We start from the raw sequence: 13,033 nt of genomic DNA on the forward strand, positions 1-13,033 counted from the left end.
AAACAGACTGAGGAAGGCAGAGAGTTATGTCTGGCCTGCTGAGAATTTCACGTCAACAGTAAATTGGGGGCCACGTCAGTGCCCCAGAGATCCGATCAGGGCAAAATTATGCAGCCACGTAAGAAATAATATCTATTAGGCTAATTTAATCACTGAATACTTTACAGATGAATTAGAATTTAGAATCCAATTATTTCCAACATTCGGACTGTCAGGGCCTGTTTCTAAGAAGAAAGAGGGAAAAAAAGGAGATTAGGGCTGGTTTTACTCTCTCCTGTTCCAAGGCTGCGAGAAGAGCAGAGAAATGACAACCGTCCTCAGGGTTTTTGCCATCACCCCACCCCACCGGGCCCAATGAACCCAAGGCCAGGATATGGGATTTGTTATCCCTGACAGACAGCCATTGTCCCGGCTGGAGCCCTCCTCCGGGGGCTGGCATGCCTTCACAAAGGAAGCCGGCTGGACCACATCCTGGGGTGGCCCACGGAGCAGGGCAGCTCCCCAGGCCTGGAAAACCGCAGGGTGCCCTCGGGGAACGATGCAGGGGCCTGGTCATACCCTAGGTCTGCGCACCCCTCTTCCAGCAGCATACCCCATCCCCCACTTGAGGGCTACACTTCTTTTCATTGACAGTAAGGGCTGTCAGGGGATGAGGCAGAGAAAAATAAGAAGCGTGCTGGGCCCGGTGCAGCATGCCAAGCCTGTGGGATATATATGAGCTGGTACTACCATCTGGGATGGGGTCTGTGGTTCTGTGTGTGGGGACAGTGGGGATGAATGGACACTGGCGCTGGGGCCGTGAGGTCAGCATTAGAGACATCACAGCAAGAACACAGTAGGCCTGCAGAGTCTCCTTGGCCCGACAGCTCCATCCACACGGGTGGGGGGAGCTGCAGAAATCACCATACTTTCTGATCTGTACTTTAGTGTTCTGAGTTCTCCCGAAAGAATCAGTGGGTTTTTTTTCCCTCCCCCTCCACATGTACAGGCCGGTTCAGGCAGTAATGGAATTGGGTAAACAAAAATTCTGACAGTTGATCTGTGAGTTACGAAAAGGAAGATGGATTTGTTTCAGGGTTTTAATTATTTAAATCTAAACAGAGGTTATGACAAGAAAACGACTGAAAAATTAATCCATTTTTTTCCTTGCTACATTTTTTTTTTTGGAGAAGAGAAATAGGCAGAAGTCCTTTGCATGATGGCTGTTCTGCAGTTCTCAAGAATCTTCCACATTCCCAACAGCAGAGTAGGAATGTTATGGAAAAACCTCCACTTACAATTCATTCCAGAACGATCCTTACAGCGTGAAACGAATGGATGTACCATGCATTTAAATTTTAATATGCCAGCGGGTCACGGGGTTGGCCGTCAAGATTGAATACACTTGTTTAAGTTGAAGGCGGCAGCAGCAGAGACCCCTCCTCTGCAGGAAGGCACGAATAAAGGGACCCATCCTCAGAGCCATTACCCGCTGGGGCCCGCCTAGCCCCCTTCCCCTGCAGGAGGGAAATTTGGTGTTTACAGGCCATGGGGGTTTTATGATGGGGGTGCTTCCTGCCTGGCTGACCAGGCACATCAACCCTACAGACTTTGAGCTCTTCTGTACACTTCCTTCCACCTGGCACACGATGCATCCTTATTATCCCTTTAATTACCGAGCTGGACCCCCCTGCTCCCTCTCAACTAGAACCTCTGTGTGTGCCTGTGTATGTGTGTATTCACATTTATCTCTTTGATTCATTTAATTGAGGGCAGGGCATCGGAGAGGATCTCAGAAGAGACATTCCTTGTTCTCGGATGATTTATTACAGCTCTTGAAAACACCTGTTCATCAATTTATCCTTTTGTAAAAAAAAAAAAAAAAAAATCAGACTTAAAATATCCAGTTTCTTTAAAGTATTTACAAAAATCTTCCAAGGGAATACATTTTACAAAAATCTTCCTATGGAATATATTAAGTCAAAAAAAAAGCCCACATAATTATAAGAAAAGAAACTCTACTTAAGGATAATCATAAGAAAGCCTCCTGAATTTGGGTGATTATTTCTGTACATATGCGTGTACACACACACACACGCTATGACATGGAATCCCAATGATGATTTTTAGTAACGAGTGCTTTCTATGCAGTAAGGTAAGCTGGTAACCGATCGAAAAGAGGCTCTTCAAAGCAAAGCAAATGGAGGATCATTTGAAGCATGAAGGTGTCATTTTGATGCCCACCAAAAACAGTCACTTTCCTATGACAAGACCCAAACCAATCCTTTAATCTTTCCTCCAGGGAAAAAGCCAGCCTCCAAAGTCATATTATTGCTGTAATGAGCCCATAAGGGAAACGACACACATACAACGAACTTAGCTTTCACACTGATGTCTACATTATTGGGAATGCATAGGCTGATTGAAAAACCCAAAACCAAAGGTGACTGCCAACCGCCACTTCTGTAAGTTCATGAGCCAGTCTAAACAGAAGGTGAGGTTGCTTCTTTCTCTAACTCGGCAAGTTTTATAAACCAACCAGCACGGCAGGTAAGCTGTTTGCCCCTGACAGGCCTGTCGAGAATCATCTTTCTTTCTGGAGGGGACGGAGCAATGCCTCCCCGCCCCTAAGCCTGCCTGGGTGCTTCGGAAAATCTCTCCCTCCCTGAGAGATCAAATGGGCAGCAGCCTCGAAGCAGGACCCGTTCGGTGAGCTAGCGCCACATGCCTAATTAATGACCCTGCTGGTCGCAGCTGGAAGAGCTGAGCTGGGGGTGATTAATTAAATTAGCTGGCAGAGGAAATTACAGTGGAAAAGCCAAAGTTTGATTGCTCCATAATTAACCACAGTGCAAATAATATCTGCATCCATAACTTCCAGCGATGAGATCAGAAGCCAATTGAATTTGGCACTGATTGAAGCCGTAAATATCCCGCGGTGAAAAATGATAGGTTTGTTCTAGAGGGAAAACTTACAGAAATGGACATCCAGCAAATGTGATCAGGGGAAAAGGGCACCGGGGGAAGCTGCAGGAAGGAAGCCCTACCTTTCAAGCTGCCTTTTTCCAACATTAAAACAACTCTTTTTTCATATTTCTTTTGGATTAGTGACTAGGCGAGCTATCTTCTGTATCCTATCTCTAAATTTCAGATTTGACTTCCCATGCATCGAACCTATATGAGGATTCCGTTTCCCTTCCTCGTTCCAGGGATTAAAACTCAATTCTAAAATAATTTCATAGGCTGATGTGAGGGGACCGCTTTCATCTCCCCTAGTAGAGGAATATCCTATTTAGACCAGCAAATGTGGGAGCGATGGCTGCTTTTCTGGATAATGACATTTTTTCTTCTTTGTAACAAATTTCAAGTTCAAAACACGGTTTCATTAGCAATGGGATTCTACTTAAAAGTAAAAAGTATTTTATACAGATAGTTGCCCTGCAAAAAGAAGCAGAACTTGAAGCAGACAGAAACATCACATTTTTTACAATCCGTATGTTTTCCCGACTAATCTATTTTGAGGCGGAAGTTACGCATCTCGACTGGAGAACTTTTCACGAACGATTTGGTGGCTTTTGACCAAGAGATGTGGCACCTGCCTGGTAACTGGTCCACATTTTACCCCAATCTTGACACACAGAGAAGCTCTCAAATGGAGAAAATGCTATAGCTCTAAAAATGTGACATACAGAATGGCAAAATGTTAAATGTGGTCTAGTTCAGAAATGCACCCCCAGGCATTTCTCATTTGAGCTTCACAACAATCTGGTGGGTAGGTAGGGCAAGACTGTTATTCTCATCTTTTTTTTTAAATAAGAAAGTTGAGGCTCTGGGTGGTCAATGGTGCGGTTGAGGTGGACCCAGCCCTCTCGACCAGCATCCTCATTTGAGCCTAGGACCCTCCTCTTTCTGAGTCTACATGGCCTTCCTTCCAATAGATGGCTCCATCTGCATCCCAGACTGAGATGGGCCCACAACCACAACATCTGGAAGGAGAGAAGCATGCAGCCTGGGCCGCGACTGTAGTGGGGGTTTGATGATATGGGTCACAGCGTCTGGAGAGGACAGAATCATGTAGCAGATGGATGAAAGCTCCCCAAAGATGTCCATGTCCTCATCCCCAGAGTCTGAGAAGATGTTACCCCCTACGGCAATATCACTGGGAGGCAGCAGGCTCAGAGTCAGCGAAGATGTGAGGAAAGAATGAGAAGTCAGGGTGACGCAGAGCCATGAGCCAGGGTATGCAGCGGCCTCTAGAAGCTGGGAAAGGCAATAAAATGGACTCTCCCGGGAGCTTCTAGAAGGAACACAGCCACGTCAACCCATTTTCGACTTCTGACCTCCAGACTGTGAGATGATGAATTTGTGTTACTTTAGGCTACTAAATTTGTGGTAATTTGGTGCAGAAGCAGTAGGAATCTAATATCCCCACTCTCAGGAAAAGAAGGACTGGATGAAATGTACAAGAAAGCACAGGATGGCGGGCCTTGCTGAGCTGGCCCACTGAATGTGATATCTGGCAGTGTCAGTGCCTCGTGGCCATGCAGCCTCTGGGAAACATTCTCTGCCTTTGGCCTGGGGACTCCACAGGCCCCCAAACTTGTCAGGCTGCACACTGGCCTCCCCACTGCCCTCCTAGCCTGAGTAAGGAGGGTTCTGGACTCTTGAAGAATCTAGACTGGAGACTTGATGAAAGAGGTGGTCCCATGCTGTCTCCCATCCTCTTGTTGGAAAACAGTCCTTCAGGGGTCTCTTGCACGTCTTCCCGCAGAGGCTTGTCGGCCTTTGTTTCCAACCATCTTTCAGAGAATGTTGCCTAGGGTACAGCCTTGGATCAGAGAGACATGTCTTGCTTGGAGCAAAGGCAAATGTGCTCTCTGCCCATTATAAAAGATTCGGGTTCCTTGAGCTGAGGGCTCCTCTCATGCAATGCAGCCCACTGTGGGTGCAGTTGTTACCAGGCCTGGTGATGCCTAGTTGAATCACTCTATAGGAGCTGGGGGTTTGGGAAGTGACACCGATGCTAATATTTTGGCTACCCCTACAGCTGTGAGTAATAAGCTTTTCTTCATCTCTGACCCAGGAGTCTCATGGACCAGCTCCATGGAACTGTGGCAGGCTAACCTGCCATTAGGAAAACTCTCAGAGCCATCACAGTTTCTCACTACCTGCTAACCCCTGTCTGGAATGTTATCCTCACCAGCAGTAAAATACATGTGAACACGTTGTGCTGGGACCTTCTTCTATAGCTCTCTCTGCAGCAGCCTCTCCCTGTCCCACCAGCTTCCTGTCTGGTGTTCCCTTCTCTCCTCGGTGAAGCCTCCTTCACTTCTCTTCTCCTCTTCCTGCTGCAGTTTGGCATGTATTACATTACCAAGCAGCTTTTAGTATGTCTGTGTCTCCTCTGGGCTGCAAGACCCCTGAGGGCAGGCATGGTGTCCCAGGGGCTAGCATAGTGCTTGGGACAGAGCAGGAGGAGGGCACTCTGCTGTCTGGATGCCAGGCCTGGCCCCAAGCAGGGAGTGTGGACATGTCTGATGTCTGGGCATCTCATGAGGTCAGGACTGGGATCTCACTCTCAAGCCCTGGGATCACCATATGTGGCCAGACCTTCTGCTGGAACAAAGGCAGAGCTGGAGGTGAGGAAGGAAAGGCAGTGGGTGTGGTCCCTCATTTAAGGACATGGGATGAGGGGCATTTCAGGTGGACGGAAGGGCATGAGCAAGGTCGACGGCATGAGACAGGGCAGGAGCCTTTGTAGAGCAACCTGTCTGGCTGAAGAATAGGAATCCTACAGGGAGAAGGGGGCCAGAGGGCACACTGGGTCCAGTCCATAAAGGCATCAAGTCGCAGGAGCCGGGTAGGGGCCACAAATGTGTGAAATCCATCTGGGGTCAGGAAATACCACTAAGTTGTTCAAGATGTCACTGTAGTAATACTTTTCCAGGAAGATTATCCTTTAAAAGGCAGAAAGGCCAATAAAATGCGCCCCCAGGGTGGACAGCTGGTGGCTTCTGCTGGGATGAATTCTCCTGGCAGTCCGAGCCACGGCAGATATGATGGTCACTTTCCTGTGTCAACTTGTGCAGGCTGCAGCATCCAGTGATTCGATCGAGCACTCGTCTAGGTGTCGCTGTGAAGGGTTACATCATCCACAATCAGTTGTCTTTAAGGAAAGGAGATCACCCTTGACAACGTTGGTGGGCCGCACCCAATCCGCTGAAGGCCTGAAGAACAAAACACCTGAGGTTTCTTGAAGATGAAGGAATTCTGCCTTCAGACAGCACCATTAACTTCTGCCTCAGCTCCCAGCCTGCTGGCCTGCTCTACAGGTTTCACATTTGCCAGCCCTCACAATTATGTGAGCCAATTCCTTAAAATAAATCTCTTTATCCCTGTACACGTGCAGGCACCCACACACATATGCTGTTGACTCTAACCTGCTGTATCGGTTAGAGAGTAGAGAAGTGACCCAATCAAAGAGATGCTGCAGAATCATGAGCCTGGAGGTGACACACGGGCTGGCTTCGTGGGGGCGAGGGGCGTAGGGTGAAGAAGGGAGAGAAAGGAAGGATGCATGTCGGAGGGGGGCACCCTTTCTAGAGAGCAGTGAAATGACACATTAAATTCTTCAAGAAGTCCACAACCTTTGATCTAGTTAGGTTCCCTCTTGGATCCCATCCTTGGAAAAGAATTAGTCCGAAGCCCCTCAGAGATGTACACACAAAGGCTCATGTTAGCATTCTTTGAGTATTTTGTTGCAAACATTCCCAGTGCCTGAAGGTGAGTGATTACACAAAGGCCCAATCGTCAGATGAGTTACTGTGACATCGTTAAAAGTAAAGCTTTAAAAGAAAGATACAGTGACATGGAAAGAGGTTCATGATGTAACAGTAGCCAGAAAAAAAGGCTTTAAAATTGTTTTTAAAGCATTGTTTCTTTTCAAAAATTTTGCATAGAAAAACTATACGTAGGGGCCGGCCTGGTGGCGCAGCGGTTAAGTGCGCACATTCCACTTCGGCGGCCTGGGGTTGGCCGGTTCAGATCCTGGGCGCGGACATGGCGCTGCTTGTCCAGCCATGCCGTGGTAGGCGTCCCACATCTAAAGTGAGGAAGATGGGCATGGATGTTAGCTCAGAGCCAGTCTTCCTAAAAAAAAATAAAAAGAAAAAAAAAAGAAAAACTATATGGAATACAGAAACACTAACGGGGTAGAATCAGATATGTATGTGTGTGTGTATGTATGTGTACATGCAGGAATGTGCATATGCATGTATTTCCAGCTCTCCATAGGACATGGTCACTCCCCCAAACGTGGCCCTTGACCTTTAGTAGGTATTTCATCTGTTGCCAATCTTTTTCTTTTCCTTCTTCTTCTCCCCAGTTCATAGTTGTATATTCTAGCTGTAGGTCCTTCTGGCTCTGCTGTGTGGGGTGCTGCCTCAGCATGGCTTGATGAGCAGTGCCATGTCCGCACCCAGGATTCGAACTGGGGGAACCCTGGGGTGCCAAAGTGGAGGATGAGAACTTAACCACTCGGCCATAGGGCCGGCCCCTTTAGCAGGTATTTCTTCAGGAAGGGTTCTGTTGTCCAGTAATCTGGGGAAACACTGCACTTGGCTGGGATGTTCACAGTCCAGAGCCTTCACCCCTTCCTCGTTTGGGAAGTTGTACATACCATAAAGAAGCCACTATAATTTTGTCTACTTCACTCTCAAACACACCTCTTTTTCCAGAAACATCACTGGAATTAAAATTCACAGTAGTACATTGTGGAAGTCACGGCTTTGACACGGCATCCTGGTTACCACACTGAGAAGGTCTGGATGGTTTATGGCCCATGTTTAAGATGTTCGAGAAATAGATGTTCTCAAGACTTAAGGAAAAAGCACAACATTCTCCAGATTGTGAAAACAATCTTATTTTCATTTTCTAGATCTTACTGAGAACATGTACGAGGAGGACCATTACCAGATAGGATGGGTCTCGGTGAACAGCAGAGCTGTCTTGGGGCTCCCTGAGGCCTGTGTGAGGATGTGGCAACACCGCCCGCCATGTTATTAACTTGTGCCTACCCAGGCTTCCTCTGCCCCATGGCCGCTGCTGTGCTGTCTTCATTGAGGCTTCCTCTGAATGGTTTTTGTCTCTAAATACATTTCAGATTCAGAGCCAATCACCCTGACGCAAGCTTTCCAATCTAGAACCACTGGCAGTATCTTCAGGACACACCGGGCAGTGGGCATGGCTGTGCTCACTGTCAGAGGGCCCTCTCGGAAGCTGTCAGAGACGCTGTGAGGCTTGGGAAGAGCATGATGAGGTGACAGGCCTGTCGTAGCAGACGAGGGGACCTCAGGCCATTTGCAGGAATGAAGAAGCCCCAGCAGGTTCCATATTTACCCAAAAAGCTTTGGAAAGCAAGGAAAAGAGATCAGGGCCCAGATTCCTTCGTCCTCCTCCCAGCCTGGAATATCATTCACTATGACAAGTGCAGCCCTTTCGTGGCTTCAACTCTCACTGATGTTGCCTCTTTTTGTCTTGGGTTTTCTTCAGTTTTCTTTAGAAACCGGGACCCCCCCTGGGTTGGGGGCAGGTGGGACTAAGTCTTTTTTTTCCTAACAGCTTTATTGAGGTATAATTTACATCCCATAAAATTCACCTGTTTTAAGTATGCAGTTCAATGATTTTTAGCAAATCTACAGAGCTGTGCAACCATCACCATAACCAGTTTTAGAACATTTCTGTCACCCTCATAAGATCCTTCATGTCCATTTGCAGTCAGTCCCTGACTCCACACCTGGGCCACCACAAATCTTTCTTTCTCTCTAGATTGCCTTTTATGGACATTTCACAGAAATAACATCATACACTATGTAGGTCTTTGGCGTCTGACTCCTTTCACTGAGGACTCAAGTCTTCCTGTTCATTCCATGGATGACTGTTAAGTGAATGAAAACGAGAATTGCAAATAAAAACCACATCTGAGAGAGTGCTTTGCAATGAAGTAATTTTGTGTCACCATTCAACTAATTCAACGAAAGTTTCATAACATTTCCACATGTCTATTTTGGTTCAGTGTGGTTTGGAAATACCTACTGTATTTAGTGTTAGGTTTTATGTAGACTATTATTTAGTAAGAACAAAAGGACTCTTTTGATGTTCAAAATGAACTTGAAGTTGCTGAGTTTAAACTTTTGAAAATTAAGAACAGCCTGTGCCGTGCCAGATAAAAACTGATCATTACATTGGATAAAGAAGACATGGTTTATAAATACAATGGAATACTACTCAGCCATAAAAAAGGATAAAACTGTCCCATTCACAACAACATCAATGGACCTTGAGGGTATTATGTTAAGTGAAATAAGCCAGACAGAGAAAGACGAACTCTGTACGACTCCACTCATAGGTGGAAGTTAACATATAGACAAAGAGAACTGATTGGTGGTTACCAGGGGAAAGGGGGGGGCGGTGAGGGGAGGGCACAAAGGGTGAAGTGGTGCACCTACAACATGACTGACAATAATGTACAACTGAAATCTCACAAGGTTGTAAACTATCATAACCTTAATAAACAGTTTAAAAAATAAAAAACCTGATCATTGCATTCCTAGAGCGCAGAATGTGCCTTAGCACCTCAGTATCTTTATCCGTTAACCTGAGGATGGAGTTGCCCCATTTTGAAGAGACCATGCGGGTGATGAAATGGAGAATCAGAGAAGTCTCTTAGACATGGTGTCTTTACTCTACATTCGGTCTAACTCACAGTAAAGGAATGTCGAAGCCTTTTATAGTTGATCATGAATGGGGAGGGAGGGAAGAAAGAATCACAGACTTTCCAAGCTAGAAGGGGCTCCTTGGTGGTCTTCTGCTCAACCTCTCCCTTTGCAGACGACACTGATGTTATGACAAGTTAAGCAACCTGCACGGACCTGTGGCCCCGTGGGACAAGAATCTGCAGTTTCTCACTGGGGTTCCCACTACGTCAAGCTGCTCCCTCTCACAGTCAGCTGGTATGGAAGGACGAGTTGGGGAGTGACTTATTATCAAGGACGTCAGGACAAACCTTAATGAAAACTGTCGTTGGGTCTTTAATGAGAAGGAGGGCTGTATAGTCTAACAGACTGTCTGGAAATCAAAAGTCATGGGCAATCTATTCCCCGGGAAGCCCATAACCTTCTCCACAGTCTCGCCGGCCTTCTCTGGGGGCAGCCCTGAGTTTCTTCTGGAAGCTGGCGGCTCTGACTTTTCTGGAAGCAAGTCACAGATACACGCAACAGCCAGCTGGTACCAAGGTGTTTTATCAGGTCTGTGTTTGGGGATGGTGCTAGGCTATGACGTTGGTGGTCACAGGGGGCAGGGAGGCCAAGGCAGGAAGGCTTTGCTAGTCCAGGAGGCTGTGGGCACACAGGATTTCGAGTCCAGCAGGCAGCATTAACATACAAGGTCTTGGGATGGCCTGAGACGTGAACCGTACTCACAAGGCTGGGGGACAGGCAATTCCCACCTGAAGATCCATTTGTAGGGTCCAGGGGACCAGTCCAGGTCTGGGGAATGAGACAGGAGCCCAGGCCTTGGGAAGATGATCAAGATATGAGGCATTTTACCAAAACAGGGCTGAGGTAGAAATCCAGTGGAATTTGGGCACAGGGGGATAATAATGACGCACATCGTTTACTGACCCAGGTATTACGGAAGGGGCTTTACACACTTCTAGAGCTCAGCACAGCGATATGAAGCAGACACTCTCCTCTCCAGTGTTTGGAGGAGGACACCGAGGTCCCGAGAGGCTAAAGGACTCGCTCAAAGTCGCACAGCTGGTAAGCAGGGGAGCCAGCATGCAAACGCTCTGCAGAGGCAGAATTCTTAATAACACTGCACTGGACAGCTCCAATCCCTTTGCCCAGGAGAAGGGTTAAAGCTATGTGGCTCACATCATACTTCTGGACAGTGTTGGGCACACAGCAGTGGTGATGAGTGAGAAATCGGAGGGGAAAATATAAGACTGTTCTTGGAGAGAAAAAACCATTCTTTGAGCAATGCGAAAGCCACAGGTTACCTGAGTTTTTTTTTTTTCCTCCTGTGGGAATGTATTGAGTTCTCTCCTAGAGATGGCCGGGGACATCCATTGGAAGGAGAATTATCATGACCACCAGCACTGGCAGCTATGGGCAACTCTCAGTTCTCGACAATTCCAAAATCTGCTTTGGCTTTCAAAGCTGAGAAAAATTCTGATTTTGCGTGCCAGCCGTAGATGACTGTGGTACCCCAACCTGCTCCACCAAGGAGCCTGCCAAGAGCTTTGCGGAGACTCTGAAAGGGGTTGGGCGGTGGAGAAACTCCAAGGCAATGTTAGGAAGCACCCCGCCCCCGCTCCTTGTCATTTTTCTCTTCTTTATTCTGTTATTAAAACTCTCCCCTTTAATTAATCTCTTCCAGACTAATAAGCTCAAATGGCCTCACTAAGCTGTTAAAAGTCAGTTAACTGCAGACAAGGTGGCATTTCTGTTTCACCCACAGTGGCTCACACCTCCCCCTGGCCCACTGCAGATTCTAGAATGTGTGCTGAACTGGTCACCGGGCTCCATCAGCATCTCCTGTGCAAAAAGGACCCACCCAAGGGTCTGTAGATAGCACGGCCCCAGTGTGGCTCTGGGAGAGTTACTGTGGAAGAAACACTCCATCAGACCCTGACATCCTGCCCTCCCCACGGCTGGACCACCAAACTCCCGTGGGCAGCCTCAGTCTGTCCTCAGCGTGGGGACCAATCCTTCCGGCAGAGCCAGGATGGGAGGTGCTCAGCAAGAAGCCACTTGTACACAATTTGGGCTCTGACTCAGGCCGTGACTATGCTAGACAGTTCGCAAACCAAATTCTGGGACACTTTTAGCTTGAGTGCCTCTTAGATCTTCTGGATAGGATTCTGCAGGGATAAGGCCACTGATGTCAAAGAAATGACCCAGTGCAGCCTTCAGGGCTTGATGATGCTATAGATGTCTTTGCCTTCTCCTCTGTCTCAGTGCTGGCAGTGCCTTGTGCTTCCTTGACTGTTACCATTTGCCTCGGAAACACGACTTTCTCCAGCTTCACTTACAACTTCAGAACCTGCTGTCTCTTATTTTTCTCACCACTTAAAATGTGTGGCGTATTTTTTTTCTTTATCTAACAGCTTTATGGAGATATAATTCACATGCCATACAATTCGCTCATTCAAAGTGTACAATTCAACGGTTTTTGGTGTTTTCATTGTCGTGCAACCATCACCATCATCAGTTTTAGAATGTGTTCATCACCCCAAAAAGTAATCCCGTGCCCATTAGCAGTCACGGCCCTTCCTCCTGATGCCTCCCTCTGACTCCGCCCCCGCCCCCGGCAATCACCAATCTACTTTGTCTCTACGGAACTGCCTATTCTGGATGTTTCATATTAACAGAATCATGCAATATGGGGTCTTTTGTGGCTCGCTTCTTTCACTTAGCATGGTGTTTTCAACGTCGTTCATGTTGTAGCACAAATCAGTACTTCGTTCCTTTTTTACGGCGAGTAATAGTCCATTATGTGCCACTCTGTTTATCTATTCACCAGTTGAGGGACATCTGGTGTTCCCACTTTTTGACCGTTATGAATAACGCTGGAACGAACACTCCTGGGCAAGTTTCTGTGTGGACATGTGTTTCCATTTCTCCTGTGTATACATCTAGGGGTGGAATTGCTGGGTTATATGGTAATTCTATGTTTATATTTAACTTGTTTGTTTGTTTTGTTTTGTTTAAACTTGGGAGACATTTCTTACTTTCCCGTATCACCATCATGGATATGAGTGGCTAAATCTTCTATCTCCTTAGGAAAACAGAGCACTATTGAGTGACAACTGCATCCTACGGAGAACTCCAATCTTTGGTCACAGTGTTAAGAGCTCCTGGTTTTAGTCCTACAAGCCCTCTTTGAAATGACCTAAATATTTAACCTTTTGAGGAACTCATCATTTTACAGATGTTCCTCACCTGCCAATAGTCCTTCCAAATTAGTCTATTTAAATACAGCTCAATCCCATTAC

The 13,033-nt window shown here is 46.9% G+C and overlaps 1 protein-coding gene and 1 non-coding gene across 5 annotated transcripts in view; both read right to left on the bottom strand.

The window, feature by feature from the left end:
• AGAP1 (ArfGAP with GTPase domain, ankyrin repeat and PH domain 1) overlaps positions 1–13,033 on the bottom strand; it is a 559,767-nt gene that overhangs the window by 28,100 nt on the left and 518,634 nt on the right. The gene's annotated exons all lie outside the window — the stretch shown is intronic.
• On the bottom strand, positions 12,806–12,932 carry LOC124229680 (small nucleolar RNA SNORA25). Its single transcript, XR_006885943.1, has one exon. It is a non-coding gene; the product is annotated as a small nucleolar RNA SNORA25 (small nucleolar RNA).

Source organism: Equus quagga, chromosome 17, assembly GCF_021613505.1.
Source record: "Equus quagga isolate Etosha38 chromosome 17, UCLA_HA_Equagga_1.0, whole genome shotgun sequence".
Lineage (NCBI taxonomy): Eukaryota > Metazoa > Chordata > Mammalia > Perissodactyla > Equidae > Equus > Equus quagga.